The following is a 16,578-nucleotide window of genomic DNA, read 5'->3' as shown; positions in this document are numbered from 1 at the left end:
CCGGTGTTCTTGGCCATCCGGTCCGACATGGCTCAGTACTGCCCCCAATCCAAACATAGAAGCGTCTGTGTAAACAAGGAAACGTTTAGTTGGATTGGGTGTGGCCAATACAGGGGTATTGGTAAGGGCGTCCTTTAGTTGGCGGAAGGCTTCCTCACACTCTGGGGTCCAGGTCACCTGGCGGGGTTGGTTCTTACAGGTCAGATCAGTGAGGGGCTTGGCTACGCTGCTGTAATTGGGAACAAATTTCCTGTAATGCCCTGCTGTCCCTAGAAAAGCCATGACCTGGGTTTTAGTGCGTGGGGTGGGCCACTTGGCTATGTCCTCAATCTTGGCTGGTTCTAGTCACTGTTTCCCCCTTCCCACCCAATGCCCTAAATACTGAACCTCTGCTTTGCCCACATGACACTTGTTTGGGTTCAGGGTGATTCAGGCCTTGTGGATCCTGTCCAATACTGTCTCTAGGTGATTTAGATGCTCTTCCCATGTCGCAATGTAGATGGCGATGTCGTCCAGGTAGGCACAATCATTGTCCTGGAGACCATCCAGAAGCCGGTCAGCCAGCCTCTGGAAGGTCGCCGGGGCATTCTTCATCCCGAATGGCATAACTCGAAACTGGAATAAGCCGAACGGGGTGACAAATGCCGACTTGGGAATAGCATCAGGACTAAGGAGAATCTGCCTAGTTAAGTAAATAAGGCAGCACACTGCAGCGCTAGAACATGCAAACTTGAAATACGAAATTTGAACTGCATTACTGCACTAGAAATATGAAAAATGAGAGCGTTTAGCGCATAAAAATGGCCAATTTTATGTGTACCTGGTAGCCCCTTTACGGCATCTCTCTTATACCAGGTCCTAAACTTGCCTTACCTCGCTGAGAATAAACGTCTCCATCTGAATGGGTACATGTGAAACCTCTTCCTAGACTAAAATTCTCTCTCTCTGTGGAGGGGTATTGGACCTGCTGTAATTAAAACACCTGTGGCTAGGAGGCGGAGTGCACGATCAGAAGGCTAAAGAATACATTTCAAAAACCTGACCGGCACATCCAAACATAGACTAAGTGTGAACAGGTGCTGAACCTAGAGTCGCCAACTCGTATATAGTTAAGTAAATAAGGCAGCACACTGCAGCGCTAGAACATGCAAACTTGAAATACGAAATTTGAACTGCATTACTGCACTAGAAATATGAAAAATGAGAGCGTTTAGCGCATAAAAATGGCCAATTTTATGTGTACCTGGTAGCCCCTTTACGGCATCTCTAGGGTTAGGGTTAGGGGTAGGGTTAGGAATGTGCACACATATTCTGGTCCTCTGCGGATCTTTCCGCTGCGGATTTGATAAATCCGCAGTGCTAAACCGCTGCGGATTTATGGCGGATTTACCATGTTTTTTCTGCGCATTTCAATGCAGTTTTACAACAGCGATTTTCTATTTGAGCAGTTGTAAAACCGCTGCGGAATCCGCAGAAAGAAGTGACATGCTGCGGAATGTAAACCGCTGCGTTTCCGTGCAGTTTTTCTGCAGCATGTGTACAGCGATTTTTGTTTTCCATAGGTTTGCATTGAACTGTAAACTCATGGGAAACTGCTGCGGATCCGCAGCATTTTCCGCAGCGTGTGCACATACCTTTAGAATTAGGCTATGTGCACACGGTGCGGATTTGGCTGCGGATCCGCAGCAGTGTTCCATCAGGTTTACAGTACCATGTAAACATATGGAAAGCCAAATCCGCTGTGCCCATGGTGCGGAAAATACCGCGCGGGAACGCTGCGTTGTATTTTCCGCAGCATGTCAATTCTTTGTGCGGATTCCGCAGCGTTTTACACCTGTTCCTCAATAGGAATCCGCAGATGAAATCCGGACAAAAAACACTGGAGCAGGGGCATAGAGAATAATTGGGCCGTGTGTAATGCGTGTTTTACGGACGTATTTTATGCGCTCATACGTCCGTAAAACTCGCTTGTGTGACGCCGGCCTAAGGCTTCTTGGGCTAACAAGTCCGATTGGATCAGGTTTAAATTTTTGAGAATGAGGGTAACATTTTTGACCAGAAGTTTTTAATTAGTGGGCAGTCCCAGAATATGTGGATGTGGTTGCCCTGGTGACTTCTACATCTCCAAAACACATCAGAATCCGACAATCCTAGTTGGTGTAGTTTAGCCGGTGTCATATGCCATCTCGTTAGAATCTTGTATGCGTTCTCTTGGAGGAGAGTGCAGCGTGAGAAACCCCGTGCGTGCTGGAGAATTTTAGTGACCTGATAATCTGAAAACTTGTTTTTAAGTTCGGCTTCCCAAGAGTAGATATAGGTGGGTTTAAAGTTTTGTGGAGGGGAAACAAGGCAAGAATACAGTCTTGATATGGTTTTAAATCTAGGGAATGATGTTTTGAGTATGAGGTCTAACATAAGGGTTAAAATTCGACCAGCAATTTCTCTTTTTTTTTACAACACTATTTTTTTTTAGGGACCACATCTCATTTGAAGTCATTTTGAGGGGTCTATATGATAGAAAATGACCAAGTGTGACACCATTCTAAATAACTGCACCCCTCAAGGTGCTCAAAACCACATTCAAGAAGTTTATTAACCCTTCAGGTGTTTCACAGGAATTTTTGGAATGTTTAAATAAAAATGGACATTTAACTTTTTTTCACAAAAAATTTACTTCAGCTCCAATTTGTTTTATTTTACCAAGGTTAACAGGAGAAAATGGACCCCAAAAGTTTTTGTACAATTTGTCCTGAGTACACTGATACCCCAAATGTGGGGGTAAACCACTGTTTGGGCGCATGGCAGAGCTTGGAAGCGAAGGAGCGCCATTTGACTTTTCAATGCAAAATTGACTGGAATTGAGATGGTACGCCATGTTGCGTTTGGAGAGCGCCTGATGTGCCTAAACATTGAAAAACCCCACAAGTGACATCATTTTGGAAAGTAGACCCCCTAAGAAACTTATAGTTCAATTAGTATAATTTATTCAAAAAAATCACTAAAAGAAGCCTGAAGCTTTTATACACAATACATACAAAAAATGAATGAAAACAATACAAAAATGCCTCCGATCATAATATCCAGATCACGTTCAATCTTTAATAGAAGATTGCCCCACCATGGGCTTAATATCAACTATATCCACATTGGTGGTAGAAGGGTAAACATGTAAAGATACCTAGACAGGGGAAAAGAAACCACCCCTCTTGGCATGGTGCTTAGATGTAAACATAAACTATCAGGGAGACGGTGGTTGTCAGTGTTAGTGCCTGGAACTAAAGACCCATGGGCATACTAACTCCTGAAAAAAGCTCCCAAAGAATCTTCCCATAAGAATAGATATAGATGAAATGCAAGTGCACATAAATCAATACATATTTACCCTGAGAGAGCACGAGACCGGAGCCAACCCCAACGCGCGTTTCGATGATTCTTCTTCCGGGGGCGCTCCCCCCGTGAGCGCGGCTGATCGCGCTGGATGTTCTATTCCGTCCTTGAGAATTAGAGCCCACCCCACATGGACGGAATAGTACGTCCAATGGCAGAAAGGGGTTAAAAATATCATTTTGGTGCAGATACGATCTTTTGATCACCTGTTATTGCATTTTAATGCAATGTTGCTGCCACCAAAAAAACATAATTCTGGTGTTTTGACTTTTTTTCTCATTACACCGCTTAGCGATCGGGTTAATTCTCATTTCATATTGATAGATTAGGCTATTCTGAATGTGATGATAGCAAATATGTGTATGTTTGACTTTTTTTTATTGTTTTACTTTGAATGAGGCAAAAGGGGAGTGATTTGAACTTTTATATTTTTTCATTTTTTTATATTTTTAAATACATTTTATTTACTTTTGCCATGTTTCAATAGTCTCCATGGGAGACTAGAAGCTGCCATAACCTGATTGCCTCTGCTACATACAGGCGATGAACAGCTTGCCTATATATAGCAGAATTACTTATTATGGGCGCCGACCACCGGGCTGTGCTCATTGCAATTTGGCAGTGACAACCATAGAGGTCTGCTGGAGAACTCTGGTTGTCATACCAACCCATTGGCGACCCGTGGTCATGGGACTTAACACTTTGAGTCCACAAAGTTTTCTGATTTGTTTTTCTTTCTCTGCTGGCTTCCCATCATTTTGTTCATGGAGAACATGCACAGAAGTGATTTCTTATATGCTGTTTCTTATATGCTAGAACAGTTGTAGGTTGCCTGTGTGTTCTGGTTCCTCATGCTGCTCAGCATATAAGTACCTTCAAAATGCACTACTTAACTGAGTAGCAATGAACACAAATGCTGAAAGTCCCAACAATGAGAGCAAGCAAAATACAGAGGCATTAGCTGGGTATACATGAATTCGCCAATTTATGCACTAAGTATTCTCAATTTTTCCAATTTTCTAGAGCAGTAATAGAATTCAAAGTTCATATACAGTGGGTATGGAAAGTAAGCATATTTCAAAAAATGTCACTCTTTGTTTCATTACAGCCATTTGGTAAATTCAAAAAAAGTTCATTTTTTTCTTGGTAATGTGCACTCTGCACTCCATCTTGAAAGAAAAAAAATGTAGTCATTTTTGTAAATTTATTAAAAAAGAAAAACTGAAATACCACAAGGTCATAAGTATTCAGACTTTTTGCTCAGTATTGAGTAGAAGCACCCTTTTGAGCTAGTACAGCCATAAGTCTTCTTGGGAATGATGCAATAAGATTTTCACACCTGGATTTGGGGATCCTCTACCATTCTACCTTGCAGATCCTCTCCAGTTCCATCAGGTTAGATGGACAGCCATTTTCAGGTCTCCCCAGAGATGCTTAATTGGGTTTAGGTCAGGGCTCTGACTGGGCCAGTCAAGAATGGTCACAGAGTTGTTCTGAAGCCACTCCTTTGGTATTTTAGCTGTGTGCTTAGGATCATTGTCTTGCTGGAAGGTGAACCTTCGGCCAAGTCTGAGGTCCAGAGCACTTTGGAAGAAGTTTTCATCCAGGATATCTCTGTACTTGGTCGCATTCATGTTTCCTTCAATTACAACCAGTTTTCCTGTCCCTGCTGCTGAAAAAAACCATAGCATGATGCTGCCACCACTATGTTTCAATGTTGGGATTGTATTGGGCAGGTGATGAGCAGTGCCTGGTTTTCTGAAAATGTACCACTTAGATTTATCACCCAAAAGGTCTATCTTCATCTCATTAGACCAGAGAATCTTATTTCTCATAGTCTTTGACTCCTTCATGTATTTTTTAGCAAACTTTATGCAGGCTTTCATATGTTGGCAGGACTGGTGGAGGGCTGCAGTGATAGTTGACTTTGTGGAACTTTCTCTCATCTCCCCACTGCATCTCTGGAGTAGAGATGAGCGGTGTTCGAGTCGAACTGTTTGCCAATTTCAAATTCGAGCTGTTTTGGGCGGTGCTCGAGTCGTTCGACGAACTCAAACAATTTGCTTAAAATTCGTCTGTTCGAGTTTCTTTTCGATAACTGTTCGTTCACCAAAAGCCTAACTTGATTTGCACATTGAAACTGTTTATCATTGTTAATAGACTGTTTCAGTGTATAGTGGGAGGGAGTTAGATCTGTGCTGAAATAACGCCGATCTCCAATTTTTTTTCCTTTCCCGCATTTACAGTGGGGTGGTGCAGTCTCTCAGCCTATCAGCAGTGCACACACACACAGCAATGTGCATGTGATGCACACATGCAACGGCATGTGTCATTGGCTGTGTATGTCACATGTCCTTGCCCTATAAGAACCAGCCATTTGCCCCGTCGCCACCATTTCCTCAATGCTGCAGCTTAGTGTTAGTTGGCACCGCTGCTGCTGTGGGCGCCATACAGTCTAAGAGTGTTTTGGGGGGTGAATTTTCAGAGAGATAAGTTTAGGGAGTTGGGAGGAGTTGGGACTAGTTGTAATATCAGCCCTTTTCAGGGTAGGTTACAGCAGTTCATAGCACTGTTTGCCAGGCAGGTCTGTGCCAGTGCTGTGCAAGTGTTTGTCACAGCATTTGGTGTAATCTAGCTCAGCCTATCCTTTTGGGCTAGTAGCATTGTTTGATAGTCATCTGAATAGCCCGCCTGTGAAGCTAGCTACACCGCCTGTGTATCTCAATTCTTACTGCATCTAACCCAGTTAATAGTTTTGGGCCTAGGAGCAGTGTCTGCACGTCAGCAGAGTAGCTCGCCTGTGAAACTAACTACACCGCCTGTGTATCTCAATTTTTACTGCATCTAACCAAGTTAATAGTTTTGGGCCTAGGAGCAGTGTCTGCACGTCAGCAGAGTAGCCTGCCTGTGAAACTAACTATACCGTCTGTGTATCTCAATTTTTACTGCATCTAATCCAGTTAATAGTTTTGGGAATAGGACCAGTGTCTGCATTTCAGCAGAGTAGCCCACCTGTGAAACTAACTACACCGCCTGTGTATCTCAATTTTTACTGCATCCAATCCAGTTAATAGTTTTGGGCCTAGTACCACAGTTTGGCCACTCAGTTATGCTCGGTTTTCATCCATCGGTTGTTGTGCCAACAACTACAGATACAGAGTTGCCAATTAGTTAAGCACTAAAATGAGTGGCAAAAGGCCTGCTGCTGGTGGAAAGGGGAATAGGCATGTTGGAAAGGGAAAAAAAGGTTGTGTCTGTGGGGTAGGTGGTAAAGAAACAGTAACATCTGCAGAAGAGAGACCATCTTCCAGTCAAAGTAAGATGTCTACTTCTTTTCGTGGACAATCTGATATGATCCCTTTCTTATGACCATCGCTACAAGCATCGCCAAAAATTCCAGATGAGGCACAAAAACAGCAGGTACTTGAACGGATATCAAGTGCTCGTTCAAGTGGGCTCTCCTCCATGTCAACTTCAACATCAGAACTACTCCAGTCCTCAGAGTTGTAACCCCAATCGCACTTGCTTCCTCACAGCTCCCAAGTCTCCAGCCGCCCGTCTGAGCATGGGGTAACACACATGGTTGAGTCTGTAGAGCTGTTTACGCATACTATAGCCTGGGAATCAAAGGTCTGCTCCAGAGCTTCTGTGAATCCAACGAGGAAATGATCTGCACTGATGCCCAGAATCTTTGAGAGTCGGATCCAGGCCCAGATGAAGAAGGTTCTAAGCATAATGTAGACCCTCATTCCCAAACTTTAACTCCTGTTGGTGGAGACAATGAGGAAGATGATGATGAGACTGAGATACCTGATTGGAACAAAAACTTGAGTTTTCGGTCAGGGCAGGAAGAGGTTGGCTCTGAGGATGACGGGTGTGAGAACACACAGGATGATGATGACGAGGTTGTAGACCCCACTTACTGTCAACCCCCATTCCGCCAGTCCATGAGGTCAGCAGAGGAGGTGGAGGAGGATGCTAGTGACGGGTCTGATGACGAGGTAATGTTGCGTCTTCCTGGACAGAGATGGAGTATTGGAAGCAAATCAACAACTGCATCCTCAACCCCAACTGTGCCTCCGACCAGAAGTCGTGGTGGCTCTTCAAGTCACACGGGCTCTAAGCCTTGCATAGCCTAGGCATTTTTTGACATTGCAAAGGATGACCCAACACATGTTGTCTGTAAGATTTGTCAACAAAATCTCAGTAGAGGTCAAAAAATGAGTAGCTTGAGTACTTCATGCATGAACTGTCACATTGATATGAGGCATAATTTGCAGTGGGAAGCTCACTGTGCTACAATGCCACCTAGTGGGCCGGGTCAACCACCGTCTGCCCCATCAAGTGCATCCGTGCCCTCGTCATCCTCTGTGACTGTGGGGAAAGCAGCCGCACATGGTTTTGGACACAGACCTTACACCTTTTTACCTGCAACAGCCAGTGTGATTGGCAGGTCATCAGGACATTTGCAAGTGGAAACACCTGCTGTTGTTGAGCGCTCTCCGACATCGACACCACATTTTGATCCAGGCAACATAACATCTCTGCCTGCACCTTCCTCACAGACTAGCAGTTTGCCAGGGACACCCTAATCAACTCCGTCTAAGCACGGCAGCCAGCCTTCAGTCCCTCAGATGTGGACAAGTAAAAGACCATTTCTTCCTAGCCATGACAAAGCTAAGAGGTTGAATTTATCCATCTGCAAGCTGTTGGCTACAGAAATGCTGCCTTTCCGCCTAGTGGACACTGAGGATTTTCGAGACCTTATGTCCATCGCAGTGCCCCAGTACCAGATGGCCAATTGAAACTACTTCTCAAAAAAAGCTGTGCCTGCGCTACACCAGCATGTCGCACACAACATCACCGCTTCCTTGAGAAACTCTGTGTGTGTCAGGGTGCATTTCACCACAGACACTTGGACGAGTAGACATGGACAGGGGCGTTACATGTCGGTGACTGGGCACTGGGTAACTATGGTGACATCAGGAGAAGGGGCTGCTGTCCAAGTCTTGCCGTTCCCAAGAGTTGCTCGTTGATCCTCTGTATCTAGAAGTTCCTCCACTGCTTCTGCCTCCTTAACCTCCTCTCGGTCCTCTACCTGCACCCAAAGCCTGTCTGGTAATGCCACCCACGTTGTAACTGCGCAGAAGGAATCCTGCACACCTCCTCACTATGCTGTCACCACGGCTCAACGGCATCAGGCAGTGTTTACATTGAAATGTCTAGGAAATGTGAGTCACACAGCTGAAGAGTTGTGGTCAGCTCTGGAGACCGAGTTCCATCAATGGTTGTCTCCACTCAACCTGCAGCCCGGGAAGGCTGTGTGAGACAATGCTGCCAACCTGGGTGCGGCCCTTCACCGGGGCAATGTCACACACGTGCCTTGTATGGCTCACATTTTGAACCTGGTTGTCCAGCAATTTTTATCCCACTATCCTGGACTAGATGGGCTTCTGCAGAGGGCACGGTTGCTGTGTGCTTACTTCCGCCGTTCGCATCCCACAACTCAATGACTTACATCTCTACAGAACTCGTTGGGCCTGCTAGTTCACCGGCTAAAATGCGATGTGCCCACATGGTGGAATTCAACTCTGCACATGTTGCAGCGACTGTGGCAGCACCGACGAGCCCTGGTGCCATACGTTATGACTAGTGTTGAGCGATACCGTCCGATACTTGAAAGTATCGGTATCGGATAGTATCGGCCGATACCCGAAAAGTATCGGATATCGCCGATACCGATATCCGATACCAATACAAGTCAGTGGGACACCAAGTATCGGAAGGTATCCTGATGGTTCCCAGGGTCTGAAGGAGAGGAAACTCTCCTTCAGGCCCTGGGATCCATAGTGAGGTGTAAAATAAAGAATTAAAATAAAAAATATTGATATATTCACCTCTCCGGCGGCCCCTGGACATCACCGCGGGTAACCTGCAGGCTTCTTTGTTTAAAATGAGCGCGTTTAGGACCTGAGGAATGACGTCGCGGCTTCTGATTTGTCGCGTGCCGCCCATGTGACCGCCACGCGACCAATCAGAAGCCACGACGTCATTCCTCCAGTCCTAAATTCCTAGAATGAGGAGTTTTGTGCCAGAGAATGACGTCGCGGCTTCTGATTGGTCGCGTGGCGGTCACATGGGCACGCTCATTCTCAGGCACTAAACTCATTCTAAATTCTCAATCAGAAGCCGCGACGTCATTCCTCAGGTCCTAAACGCGCTCATTTTAAACAAAGAAGCCTGCCGGTTACCCGCGGTGATGTCCAGGGGCCGCCGGAGAGGTGAATATATCAATATTTTTTATTTTAATTCTTTATTTTACACCTCACTATGGATCCGATACCGATACCCGATACCACAAAAGTATCGGATCTCGGTATCGGAATTCCGATACCGCAAGTATCGGCCGATACCCGATACTTGCGGTATCGGAATGCTCAACACTAGTTATGACGTATATAGCCTGGGCCAAAGAGATCAAGAGGTGGGGCAAATCACGCTGCAGGAGTGGTCTCAGATCAGGGACTTATGCACCCTTCTGCACAGATTTGAAATAGCAACGAAGATGTTTAGTGCTGACGATGCCATTATCAGCATGACCATTCTGGTGATTTGCATGCTGGAGCACAGCTTACACAGTGTTTGGAGTCAGGTGGTGGAACAAGAGGAGGAGGAGGAACAGGAGAAGTCATATGCGGAAGGGATAATATCACCAAGGTTGGCAGCACCAAGGCGGCTGGCATTGGGGGAGAGGGATTACCGAGGGCGCATGGTAGCAGTCAAACTGTTGAGGAAGGTGCAGGAGGTGAGGAAGAAGTGGAGGACGAACTGGCGCTGGGCATGGAAGACTCATCAGATGAGGGAGACCTTGATCAAATTTCTGTTGTGTGAGGTTGGGGGAAGAGGGCAGACGCAGGAAGCATGATTCTCACCTCGCCACCACCAAGACAACAAGGAATTGCTCCTTCAGGATGCGCAAAACACATGAGTGCCTTCTTGCTACACTACCTGCAACACGACCCTCGGATTGTCAGAATCCAAAGTAATACCGACTACTGGGTTGCCACACTCTTAGGTACAAAAGCAAATTTGGCGAAATAATTCCTGCCAAAGAAAGGGATTCACGCATGCAGGAGTATCAATAGAGACTGTTACAGAATCTAACATCTGCTTTTCCACAAAACACCAGTGGTGTCATGACTGTGGAACTGGACCCTTGCTCATTTTGGGATTCCAATCTTGAAAAATGGCCGAGCTCACCACTCAAGCCTTGGAGATCTTGTCGTGCCCCGCAGCCAGCGTTCTCTCTGAACGTTTGTTCAGCACTGCTGGTGGTGTGCTGACAGATAAGCGCATGCGGCTGTCCAGTGACAATGTAGACAGACTAACGTTCATCAAGATGAACAAATCCTGGATCCTCAAGGACTTTTCTGCCCCTGTGTCATCTTAGGGAGAGTAAAAGCTTGATGATTTTTGAAAATCACCTCACCAACCGTTTTAAAAAACTCTGGCGAAATTGATGCCACTTAAGTGGTGTCTGTGGCCAAATTTTTGGAAAAAATGGAGACTCTTTATATAGTCCCCCTGCTGAGTTTTACATGACGTTGCCATCGTCAATTCCAGGTGGGTGGGGTCATCTGCAGAGTTGTTTCCTCATACTATGGCCTGGGATTCAGAGGTATGCTTCAAAGCTTCATTGTCTGCTAGTCAGCAGAGTAGCCCAGCCACCCACCGCCTGTTTACCTAAGTACTATTTTTTAACAGCATCTAGCCCAGGAAATCCTTTTGGGCTTTGTAGAATTTAGTGCTACGCAGCAGCGTACCCCACCCATGAAGCAAGCTGCACAGCCTGTTAACCTAAATACTATTTTGTAACGGTATCTAGCCCAGGAAATCCTTTTGGGCCTAGTAGAATTTAGTGCTACTCAGCAGCGCACCCCACCCATGAAGCAAGCTGCACAGCCTGTTTACCTAAATACTATTTTGTAACGGTATCTAGCCCAGGAAATCCTTTTGGGCCTAGTAGAATTTAGTGCTACTCAGCAGCGTACCCCACCCATGAAGCAAGCTACACCGCCTGTTTACCTAAATACTATTTTGGAATGGCATCTAGCCCAGGAAATCTTTTTGGGCCTAGTAGAAATTGGTGATACTCAGCAGCGTACACCACCCATGAAGCAAGCTACACCGCCTGTTTATCTAAATACTATTTTGTAATGGTATCTAGCCCAGGAAATCCTTTTGGGCCTAGTAGAATTTAGTGCTACTCAGCAGCGTACCCCACCCATGAAGCAAGCTAAACCGCCTGTTTACCTAAGTACTATTTTTTAACGACATCTGGCCCAGGAAATCCTTTGGGGCCTAGTAGCAATTTCTGCTACTCAGCACAGTACCCCACCCATGAAGCAAGCTACACCACCTTCTTTCTTTCTCATTCTAACCCCTCGGCTCTGGGGTGTCCACTCTCCCTCCAGCTCTCTCCTTCTCACTAGTGGACTACCGCGTGTTTTCACACTGTGGCGAATCTTTTGGGCCCAGGCATAAGAATTCGTCGAGGTAATGTATAATATGTGCCGCCTTTCAAACGTCCATGATGACACATTTGAGGAAGCAACTAAACGCCTCAAATAGTGAGCAGGATATGGAGCACCCCATGGGCAAACAGCGATCTATGTAGTATGCTCCTTCACAGAAGCAGCCCAATGGGAGGACTCTATTTGGAGGCACATGTTGTAACCGGAACGCCCCCTCAATGTCTGTTTTGGCCATTAGGGTGCCCCTTACCAAATTCTTGACTCACCTGATTGCCTCGTCAAAAGAGGTACAGTACATAGTACTGTGCTTGGTTCCACGTCGATGTTGTCGTTTACTGACCTGCCCCTTGGATATGACAAATGGTGGATTAGTCTGAATGTATTGGGTTCATTTTTTCCCACAACTCCCAATGGGGGTACCACTACGTCTTCTAATGAAAGTGTTCTGAATGGACCCGCCGCCATTCTACTTAAAGATATTTATTTTTTTATTTTTTTTGTCAAGACGTCTGGGTGTCGGTAGAGTGATTTTAGATTTTTACTCCAGCTTTCCTTGATTTTAGAAGGGCGTGACATGCCAATATCTGTGTATCCTCCTTTTACTCCTCCACCTCTTTTCTTTTTGCATGACTATATGTAGTTGTGACTTTTCCATGTGTTTGTTGTGTCTTCTGAGCAGTTTGTCAGCTTTTGGACACCTTTTAAAGTGTTTTCTATGTGTTTTCTATGTGTTTGTATGTGTTTGTGTTTGCCTGCCATTGGTTTCAATGGGGTTCGATGGTGCTCGTCGAACGTTCGATGAACATTCGTCGAACACGTTCCTGTTCGACGAACCGAACCCGAACACTTGGGAGGTTACTCAACACTACTCTGGAGCTCATCCACAGTGATCTTGGGGTTCTTCTTTACCTCTATCACCAAGGCTTTTCTCCTACTATTGCTCAGTTTGGCTGGACAGAGAGGTCTAGGAAGACCTCTTGTGGTCCCAAACTTCTTCCATTTAAGGATTGTGGAGGCCACTGTGCTCTTAGGAATCTTGAGTGCCGCAGAAATTCTGTTGTAACCTTAGCCAGAACTATGCCTTGCCACAATTCTGTGTCTGAGCTCCTTGGCCAGTTCCTTTGGCCTCATGATTCTCATTTGGTCTTGCATGCACATGCACTGTCTTATATAGACAGGTGTGTGCCTTTCCAAATCAAGTCCTATTAGTATAGTTAAACACCGCTGGCCTCTAATGAAGGAGTAGAACCATCTCATGGAGGATCACAAGGAAATGGACAGCATGTGACTTAAGCATGAATGTCTGAGCAAAGAGTCTGAATACTTTTGACCATGTGAGGTTTCAGTTTTTCTTTTTTATTAAATTTGCAAAAATTTCTACATTTCAGTTTTTTTTTCAGTCAAGATGGGGTGCAGAGTGTACATTAATGTGAAAAAAATGAACTTTTTTTGAATTTACCAAATGGCTGGAATGAAACAAAGAGTGAAAAATTTAAAGGGGTATGAATACTTTCCGTACCCACTGTATTTTATGCTTGTATGCTATAGCGTGTCACTGTGCTTCTTTATTTTGTTAGTTTTAAGTGACTATAGACTGAATCATGTAATTGTGTAATTCAAACACTGTTTCAATTCCCCAGTGTTGCTGTTTCTGGGCACCATTGAGTTTCAACTCTCTGTAAAGATTTTCTTTTGGATTCAGGTCTGTTGACTGACTAGACCACTCCAGGATGCTTCTATGGAGAAACGAGGGGTTAGCAAGTGCCTTGGTCCAATGGCCTAAACAGCATGGTTCAGATATCATCCCACTGAATTCCCACTCTCCTTTCCCCATGGAAACCAGCGATCAGACTCTGCATTTTGACTAGAATGGCGCAGAGATGCCCATTCTCAACCTTCACTCCTTCCAATGTCTATGGGACCTGATGGAGAAAACCAAGAAAAGTGTCCTGCTATTTCTGGAAGTTTCTGTGACAATGAATGGAGCAGAGGTCAAACATGCAGAGATTTGAAGAGCCCAATTCTCATTATCACTTGGGGTCCCAACACCAACGATCAGTAAGGTATCCTCTATTCTATGGACTGGGGGATCATTTTGGATTATTAAGTTCATTTTCCAGCTTTCTAAAAAATATTTAAAAATACAGCTGCAAAGAAAAAAAAATGGAAAACCCTTCTTCCCGCTAAATCAGCAGAGAAGATCAGAATGTCGTTCAGGTAAACAACAACACAAGAATAAAGCAGATCTCTGAAAATGTCATTTACAAATTCCTGAAACACTGCTGGTGCATTACTTAGCCCAAAAGGCATTACCAGGTATTCGTAGTGTCCGTCCCGGGTGTTAAAGACGGTCTTCCATTCGTCTCCCTTACGGATGCGTACCAGATTGTAAGGCCCCCTGAGATCCAGTTTGGTGAAAATTTTAGACCCCCTAAGATGATCAAACAATTCTGAAATTAATAGCAATGTATACCTCTTCTTTACCGTAATCAGGTTCACACCGCTGTACAAAGGAGGGCAACAAAATTAATAAAGGGGATGGGAGAATTACAATACCCAGATAGATTAGCGAAATTAGTATTATTTAGTCTAGAAAAAAGACGACTGAGGGGCGATCTAATAACCATGTATAAGTATATAAGGGGACATTACAAATATCTCGCTGAGGATTTGTTTATACCAAGGAACGTGACGGGCACAAGGGGGCATTCTTTGCGTCTGGAGGATAGAAGGTTTTTCCACCAACATAGAAGAGGATTCTTTACTGTTAGGGCGATGAGAGTCTGGAATTGCTTGCCTGAGGAGTTGGTGATGGCGAACTCAGTCGAGGGGTTCAAGAGAGGCCTGGATGTCTTCCTGGAGCAGAACAATATTGTATCATACAATTATTAGGTTCTGTAGAAGGACGTAGATCTGGGGATTTATTATGATGGAATATAGGCTGAACTGGATGTACAAATGTCTTTTTTCGGCCTTACTAACTATGTTACTATGTTACTATGTAATCGATACAGGGTCGTAGAGATCCATCCTTTTTCTTCATGAAGAAGAATCCAGCTCTAGCAGGTGAGGAAGACTTCCGGATGAATCCTCTGTCCAGGTTCCCCTGAATGTATTCAGACATGGACTGAGTCTCTGCTTGAGAAAGAGGATAAATCCGTCCATGTGGAGGAGACGCTCCGGGAAGCAGATCAATGGAGCAATCATACGACCTGTGTGGAGGTAATCTCTCTGCCTCTTTTTTCCCGAAGACATCAGCGAAGGACCAGTAAGGAGACGGCAAACCCGGCAGGGTTATAGGTTGTACTGAGGGAAGAGCAGGACGAACCGGAATGATACATTGATCAAAGCAAGAATCTCCCCAGCGCAGGATCTCTCCTGTCCTCCAATTTAGAACAGGTTCATGCATCCGGAACCAGGGTAGACCTAGAAGCAAGGGGTGAGACAAAACTGGCAACACATAAAAACAGATTCTTTCAGAATGGGTTAGACCTACCCGGAGTTCCATAGGCACAGTCTGGAACCATATGGACTCCGACAGGGGTCTGCAATCCACAGATGTCACTTGCAACGGTTCCGATTAATGCTGAACTGGAATCTGATAATGATCCACAACCGCCTGCCAAAAAAGGTTCCCCCGCGGTACCAGAATCCAGGTGACAGAACTCCAAAAATCTTATTTTGCCGATGGCCACAGAGACTGTTATTTGCAAAGCTGGAGAGAGATGATCCTTGCCTAGGGTAGCCTCTCCTACAGACCCTAGGCACTGGAGTTTCCCGGTCTCTAAGGACAGGAGCGGATATAATGCTTTGCACTGCCACAGTAGAAACAGCTCCCCTCCAAGCGACGCACCTCCTGGTGACGGTTGACCAGATTTACACGATCCACCTCCATAGACACAGGAGCGGAAGACAAAGTTGGAGAGCTCGCAGATTTAGGAGCACAAGCAACCTGGTGATTGGATTCTTTTTCACGTCTGATCTCGTTGGAGCGTTCCTGAAACCGTAGAACAACCTGAACTGCCAGGGAAATCAGGTCATCCAGAACCGTAGGCAAGACTTGTCCCGCCAACTCATCCTTAACTCGTCCAGAGAGTCCCTGCCAGAAGGTAGCCACCAAAGCCTCATTGTTCCAGGAAAGTTCAGATGAAAGAGTACGGAACTGCACCGCATACTGATCCACCGTAAGAGCCTCCTGTCATAGTCGAAGCAGAGCAGAAGCTGTCGACGTAGTACAACCAGGTTCGTCAAAGGTATTGTGAAATGCCTCTACAAAAGACTGGAGATTAGTAACCAACAGATCCACCCTCTCCCACAACAGATTCATCCAGGCGAGCGCCTCTCCATCAAGGTGGGACATGATTAAGCCAACTTTGGCCAAATCGGAAGCAAACCTATGCCCCAATAGTTCAAAGTGCAGTGTGCACTGATTTATGAACCCTCGACACAAAACGGGGTCGCCTCGGAAGTGGGAGCCGCTAAGCGAGAATCCTTAATTGCTGTGCAGTTCGATACCTGGACACAGGTGGCAGGAGCAGGTGTAATCGAAGAAGCCAGACTATCCAGGCGAGCAGATACATTGTGCAGGAAAGGCATGACCTTATCCTGTTGCTCCTTCAGCTGGGAGATCTCCTGACGTAACTCCATGACTGTTGAT

This window comes from Ranitomeya imitator, chromosome 6, assembly GCF_032444005.1.
Source record: "Ranitomeya imitator isolate aRanImi1 chromosome 6, aRanImi1.pri, whole genome shotgun sequence".
Classification (NCBI taxonomy): Eukaryota; Metazoa; Chordata; class Amphibia; order Anura; family Dendrobatidae; genus Ranitomeya; species Ranitomeya imitator.
Note: the sequence above shows the minus strand (reverse complement) of the source record.